General features: G+C 37.4%; 1 protein-coding gene across 1 annotated transcript in view; it reads right to left on the reverse strand.

Annotated features, from left to right (window-relative positions):
- Positions 1-6,000, reverse strand: part of RAPGEF5 (Rap guanine nucleotide exchange factor (GEF) 5) — a 245,155-nt gene that overhangs the window by 197,060 nt on the left and 42,095 nt on the right. The window contains exon 3 of the mRNA XM_011944171.1: positions 5,002-5,108. The gene's annotated coding sequence lies outside the window, so the exon portion shown is untranslated. The remainder of the gene's footprint in view (positions 1-5,001; positions 5,109-6,000) is intronic.

Here is a 6,000-nt window from a genome sequence, read left to right on the forward strand (position 1 = left end):
GAAAAATTTTCAGGAGAGCAGGGACTTTATATAACTCACTATTAATTCCCAACAATTAGAACAGTCCACAATACACAGTAAGTTCTCAAAATATACTTGTTTGAAAAAAGAAGGAATAAATTTAGCAGCCTTTTATATAAAGATAATGCTTTTACCTTGGTAAGCTACATACCTCAAGTTGGTGGTGATAAACTTTGGTTCAACTATTTATAGATTTTTATCTAGTCCTTTTGAAAACAAAATAATTCCAAGGTTAGACAAAACTGGGACCATAGTCAATAGTATAGAGTTTTGTTTGCTACTCTTCAAAGACTGAACCCTAAAGTTTACTCTAAGAACAATAAATTTGATTGTTAATCTTTTTAATATAATCCATGTAACTAGTTAAGCAGCCCAGGTCACATAACCATAAACCCAGATGTGTTGGATTCTACTAACTACGCATGAGAAATTACCTTTGTAATCTGTCTTAAAACACACAACTATATTCAAAAAAATGTCATAACCTGGGAATTACAGGCAGTATCATCATGCCTACTTTTCAAATACGGATGAGCCTCAGGGGAAAAACAAAAAGAAAAACTTCTGAAATGTTTTGTCATTTGCAGAAATTTTATCAAATTTCACTCTCCCTTATGAGAAAAGATCATGAAAAAAATTTTTTTTGCGTCAGAGTCATGCTCTGTCACCCAGGGTGGAGTGCTGTGGCGCAATCTCAACTTATTGCAAACTCTGCCTCCTAGACTTGAGAGATCCTCCCACCTAAGCCTCCTGAGTAGCTGGGAGTACAGGTGCTCACCACTGGCTAATTTTGTTCTTTGTAGAGACTGAGTTTCGGCATGTTGCCCAGACTGGTCTCCAACTCCTGAGCTCAAATGATCCACCTGCCTCGGCTACCCAAACTGCTGAGATTATAGGTATGAGTCAAGCGCCTGGCCAAAATGTTTTTTTTTAAATAATGTATCATATAATGACTATCTTTATATGCAGTACTGAAGGACCAAGAGATGCCAACATTTATTTGTATTTCTAAAGTAGAGAAATACTGCCTATTTTGTTCTCTTATGATTGGCAAAGTTACAAATACCCTAGAATCACACCATAACCAACAATATGAACTGCCATGGATGCTACATTTTCTGGGGTGAAGAACAATAAAGTAGTAAACTTTTCTGCTGAGATATTTGATCAAAAATCCTAGCTTTTCATCAAAAGCTAGAATATATTTGGTAAAGTGTCACTATTTGAAAGATACTCTAAGGCAATTAAGCCAATTCTAGACATGTTCAGTTGCAGGTTAGCATAAGACAGCATAAAGATTAACAGTCACATATATGGATTTTTTTTAGAGAAAATGAGAAAACAGATGGCAACAAAACAGGCAATTAGACCAAACAGTCAAGATTAACTTCTAATTCTACAGGATACCTTTCATGTTAAAGGTTCAAAGTGTTAATTAACTAATTAATTCCTCAACACCTCTGCCAATTAGCCAGCATCTCAGGGCTTTGAAAGCACTTTTATCTCATGGATTAAATACTGTATCGTCTTAATTCATATTCTCAAAACAATGCAGCTCCTTAGCCTGCTCTGAGTGTCTGACATCACCTGGACTATGAAAGCACCCAATAAAACATTTACTAAACAAACTAAACTGTCAAACTGCAAAGGGGGCTAGATGGATACAGCTGCTTGTTTGTTCCCAGGTGATAAGGAAGAAGCTTCTTAGAACAGGGCTTCTCAAAACTCTGCTTAGGAGTCACCTGGGTGATATTCTTAAAGTATAGATTCTGACGCGCTAAGACTGGGGGGGACCTCAGATTCCGCATTCCTTTTTTTTTTTTTTTTTTTTTTGAGATAGAGTTACGCATGTTGCCCAGACTGGAATGCAATAGTGCGATCTCGGCTCACTGCAAACTCTGCCTCCCGGGTTCAAGTGATTCTCCTGTCTCAGCCCCCCAAGTAGGGCTACGATTACAGGCATCTGCCACCACACCCAGCTAATTTTTATATTTTTAGTAGAGCTAAGGTTTCATTACGTTGGCTAGGTTGGTCTCGAACTCCTGACCTCAGGTGATCCACCCGCCTTTGCCTCCCAAAGTGCTGGGATTATAGGCATGAGCCACCATGCCTGGCCAGATTCCACATTCCTAACACACTCTCAGGTGATGCTGGTGACCTCAAAGCCCCAATCCTCCAGATCTCCCTTCTCAATGGGAAGGGCTCACTCTGTTTTGGGGAGGCAGGGCTCTGACTCAATATGATAGAACACAGCACTGTCAGGACAATATTAATTAAAAACTGAGCCCCACTCTCAGAGCAAGCTACTGTTTCTGTTGCACGTGATCCTTTTCTATTCCCCCCACTGGCTTTATCAAGTTATGTTTTAAATCACTTATAAGGATCTACCTACCCCAGGGCAAACATTAGGAGTAAATTACACACTATTATTTACATCACCAAAGCATATAAAATGAGGTGGCATTGTCTCTGCATTTAACACCTTGTCCCCACGCCTGCTACAATCTGGTTAAAATACCTAAATCCACAGGACTTAGGGGAGAGCAGTGAGGAAGAAAACAGAGACGGTTGGAACAGAGCAATCTAAACACAGATAGCAGTTCCTACCCACAGTATATTTTCAGTCTTGTACTCAATCCAGAAACTGCTCCAAGTACATGCAGATCTAACTCCAGTTTCAATACTAGGTAGAAACATTGTGATATGGAGGTGATCAGCTCAAAGCCTATGTGACTGCTTAACAAAACATGAATTTACCCAATCTCCAGAGTGGAAAATTTGATTTATCTTAGCATCCTCCTGTCTCTAGTTAGACTTTTAGCAATTAATTCATAGTAATGCAGACACTAATCTTTAAAATAAATCAGGTGATGGTATTTAGTGATGTATTCGTGCAAAACAAATGATGTCTCAAAAACCAGTGTGATTCTTCCTACAGTACAAAGTGAATAAAAAGCATTTCAAAGTTTTGAAAGTGAGTTCTCATGCAGTATATGGGGAATATTTTACCTCAATTTACTACCAGACAAATGAAAATGATTCATCCCTAGGTAATCACATGAGCATTTCATGCTTAAACCCAGAATATTAATCAGTCCTTAGATTAGAAAATAATAGTGGTCCTGGCCGGATCACAGGAAAACACATGCTCTCCCCATTCTATTCCCATTAAATCCTAAATCTGTTCTAATTTGGATAGATGGCTTTTTTCCATGAACCTGATTAATGTTCATCTCCCAATCCTTTTTCAATCTCTATCCATGGAGATCCAATAAAGAGGGAAAAAATGAGAATAATGATCAATGTTACACATGGCCTCATGTAAATAAAATGAATCCTGTGAGCGTGCTCACGACTATACTCAAAGACTTACAAATATAAATTTAGTCTTTTAAAAAAGGAGAAGTCAGATGTTTCTAAAGGTGATGCCATCATCTATTTTTTAAAGTGAGTTTCTATGTGAAGTAGTCCAACCACCACAGCCCTTTTACTCTCTGTCCTGTCTACTTGGTCTGAGCTCTACCCTCATGGTTCTCAGACCTTGGCCTATGAATCCCTAATGGAAGGAAAACAGTAGATCTTGGAGCTTTTTAAAGAGCTCCATGACTCCATACACACAAAAGCATTATTTGTAAACAGAATAGGCATGTCTAGCCTATGGCATATTTTTCAAAACCTATGTAAATGCTAATGTGATTGATTAAATGTTCTTAAAGTATTAATTCACTGGGGTTTCTCATCACACTTCGGATTTGCTCAATTAATGACTCAGAAGAATATAGACTCTGCCAAGTTTGTGATGTTAAAAAATGGTTGCAGGGAATGGTTACTGACTGAAAAGAGGCATGAAGGAACTTTCTGAGGTATGAAAATCCACTATATCTGGATAGTGGCTAAATGGATAATGATTACACAGGTGTGTAATAAATAAAAGTTCAAGCTGTACATTTAAGATTTGCATATTTTACTATACAAAAATTACGCCTCAGTACAAAGGGAGTCGGTGGTCTTACTCTGATAGTCTGGGGATTACTATCCCAAAATCCAAAGCCATGATAAAATATTTTCCATTTCCAGCAAACAGAAAAAAACAGAAATATTATAATGAGTTTATCGTAAAGCTAAGTTTATTTAACATAAAGGAACATCCTTTATTCTGAGAACTTTCTACTTTTTGGGTGTCATGAATTCTGAGTACCCTTCCTACTTTTGATGGGTATTACATGCCATTTCTTTGAAATAGAATGGTGATAACAAATGGCAGTGGTTTTTCTTTTCGTTTTCTGTTATAGTTTTGGTATCATTTGATGTGGTTTAATATCTTTATCTGGCAAAACAAAAAGCTAATAATTTGCTTTTGGTTTTTTTCTTTAAATTGTTCCATAAAATGAAAACATATACATCAAGTTTTCTAAGTGACCATGACCTTGGTCCAGCTGTACTTTAAAACTGGCCATTTACCTACCTGTTTACTCTCATACCTCTGTCAAGGTAGACACCTGCCATCCCTATACCAACCTGTCTCTCCCTGCTCCTTACGCACTCAAGGAGGAGGCCCACTCTCACCTGGAGAGTTAGAGCAGGTCTCTGCCCAAGGCATCCTTTCAGGGCCTCAATAAGGTCCCTAAAGGGGACTGTACATTAAGGGACTTAAATTAAAGTCCCTAATGTAGCACCACCCCCTCACCCACTGCAAAATATCACATCTCAGAGGAAGCAGAGCACAGACTGTCTCAGGAGCCCATCCACACTTGGGGCTGGAAATTTCATACCCTAACTTCAGAACGGGAGTCAAACTGTAGACAAATGCATGACTAAGTTTAATGAAAAGTCACCACCAGTTTCCTCAATAAAACAAACAAACCCTCCTACTACTGATATTGTCCACCTCTCTTTGATCAAGCTTACAATTTTTAATACAGGGTGGGTTTTTTTTTCCTCAAAGAGAATTTCTGACAAGATGTTAGAAAACTGTGTTACCTGTAAAACCCCTTGAGGTTCACTCTGTCCTTTATCAGGTCAGCTGCTTGAACGATAATAATATTCCTCAGTGCTCTCCCTGCACAAGAAGAATTCTCTCCATAAATCTAAATGGAAAAGACAAAGCCACTGTAAATATAGAATAAGGTAACAATTTGTGAGCTGCCAATAGCATACTCTCTCTCTCTATATATATATATATGATGATAACCAAGTCCATAAGGTTGAGACATATTTTAGCCAATACAGCTATAAACCTATAACTATCTTACTTTATTTTAGCTACCAGTCCACTTACACTACTAAGCTATCACTATTCTCCAAATGCTAACCTGCTTTATTTAACTATAGCTATAAATAATTTTCTTTTATACAAAGTTTTCAGTGTAAATCATCCACTGTTTTTTAAATACAATATTTATATCGATACAGCAAATTGAAGAATTTATATTATGTATTAAGTCTGCATATTGATAATGCAAACACACACAGGTCTTGGAAGATGGAAAAACAATTTTCTTCCCTGTGTAGTGAACATCTCGAACCATGACACAATTTGACAGCAGGCTGCTTTACTCTTAAGCTTCATTCAACTGCAGAGTTCATAGCCAATTCCAAGTATCTGGTTTCATCTACTTCACAATTCCATCTATCAGATAAAAATTTCATTTAACTTATTTTTTTTAATCTTCGAATTCTTCCACATGAGTCTCTGGTTCTTAGAGGATGGAGAAGGGTAGTTCTTAGATCTAGAGGGGGCTAGGTCCTACTTTATAATACTACCTCCTACTCTATAATTAGCACCTTCCTCCAAAGCACAATGCTGTTTCACAAGCAAAGGGGGCTAAGTGAAAATAAGCTGCCTTCAAAAGGTTTATGAAAATTTATATCGGGGGTACATGCCTACATAGTTTCACTTTTTTCTTGGTAAACTTTTTATGTACCTACTATATATATATATACACACACACACACATACATACATATATACATATACAC

This window comes from Colobus angolensis, unplaced genomic scaffold, assembly GCF_000951035.1.
Source record: "Colobus angolensis palliatus isolate OR3802 unplaced genomic scaffold, Cang.pa_1.0 Scaffold229, whole genome shotgun sequence".
NCBI lineage: Eukaryota > Metazoa > Chordata > Mammalia > Primates > Cercopithecidae > Colobus > Colobus angolensis.